Below are 1,569 nucleotides of genomic sequence, written 5' to 3' on the forward strand. Positions count from 1 at the left end.
GAATGACTTGGTCAAGTTCCAAGCACAAAAGTCCTGCTGTTTTACATGGGATTTGGTGTCATGGGGGAGGAACAAGGATTCTTTCCCTCAAAACTACACAAAACAGATGAACAACAGAAAGAACAAAGTTTGTCTCCAGTGTAACAGGGAAATGGCTCTGGCCCCTCAACAAACTGTCAAATGTTTTTTTCCGAGCTCTGTCAACTCTAGATCTGAGTGAGAGGGGATTCCAGAGGCTGACCTGTGTGTCCTTAACTTGTGCGCAAGACAGGGACTTCCCCAGGGCGACTGTCACAAATGGGGCCCATCTAATCAACTTTCCGTAGGAGCAGCGGGATTGGGGGCCCTGATGGGACTCAGAAGTCGGTTGTTTTGTCCTCAAAGGGACCTTACTTGACACCAAAAATGGCAAGACTTCTAACCCAGAGTCGAAGGGGAAAATTGTTGACACACTTTTTTTTTGGTCTAGATGTTCAAGGTGACCTTTTGCTCATGGCTTAAGTCATGAGCTCGTGGTTTGTGAGTTGGAGCCCCGTGTCGGGCTCTGTGCTGACAGCTCAGAGCTGGAGCTGCTTCCGATTCTGTGTCTCCCTCTCTTTCTGCCCCTCCCCTGCTCGTGCTCTCTCTCTTTGTCTCTCTGTCTCTCTCAGACATAAACATTAAAAAATTAAAAACAAAAGGAAAAATGATGAAAGGAGGTCCAACATACATATAGTTCATATATCTTAAAAACAAGAAAAAAATCAACAGTAAGTTAAAAACGTTTCTCACTTTTTTTCCTGAGGTCTTCGTAAATATTGACTCTGTGCCTTTTGGCATTGAATATTACTGAAGAGAACTGTGTAGCAAATCCAATTTTTTTCCCCTGGTACATGCCTGGCTTTGTCTGTCATGATATCTACATTTCTTCTTTATTCTGAAGCTCTATATTTTCAACTGGACATGATGTAAATAATTTTTATGTAAATAGTTTTTTATCTCTAGAAGTATGTATTGTGTGTGCAGGAAAAGTTTTTTTTTTTACTTTGATCTTCAAATTTGTAAAGTTTTGGGACACCTGGATGGCTCATTCAGTTAAGCATCTGACTTTGACTCAGGTCTTGATCTCATGGTTTGTGGGTCGAGCCCTGTGTCGAACTCTGTGCTGACAGCCTTCTCTCCCTCTGCTCCTCTTTCTCTTCTGCTCTCTCTCTCTTTCTCTCAAAAATAAACTTGACAAAAGGCAAATTTTTTAAAAGAATTTAATGTTTATTTATTTTTGATAGGGAGAGAGAGAGAGAGAGAGACAGACAGACAGACAGACAGGGACAGGCAGAGCATGAGCAGGGGAGGAGCAGAGAGAGAGGCAGACACAGAATCCAAAGCAGGTTCCAGGCTCTGAGCTGTCAGCCCTGATGTAGGGCTTGAACCCATGAACTGGTAGGACATGACCTGAGCTGAAGTCAATGCCTAACTGACTGAGCCCCCCAGGGACCCCCCAAAAAGACAAATTTGTAATGTTTTTATTTTTTATTTCCACAATTCTTTTTCTAAGCTCAGTTTTTCCATTGTCTTAAATCTTTTCTTTAA

The 1,569-nt window shown here is 42.2% G+C and overlaps 1 protein-coding gene across 1 annotated transcript in view; it reads left to right on the forward strand.

Annotated features, from left to right (window-relative positions):
• The window catches only part of ADAMTSL3 (ADAMTS like 3), a 101,131-nt gene that overhangs the window by 765 nt on the left and 98,797 nt on the right, over positions 1-1,569 (forward strand). The gene's annotated exons all lie outside the window — the stretch shown is intronic.

The sequence above is a fragment of the Suricata suricatta genome, chromosome 9, assembly GCF_006229205.1.
Source record: "Suricata suricatta isolate VVHF042 chromosome 9, meerkat_22Aug2017_6uvM2_HiC, whole genome shotgun sequence".
Classification (NCBI taxonomy): domain Eukaryota; kingdom Metazoa; phylum Chordata; class Mammalia; order Carnivora; family Herpestidae; genus Suricata; species Suricata suricatta.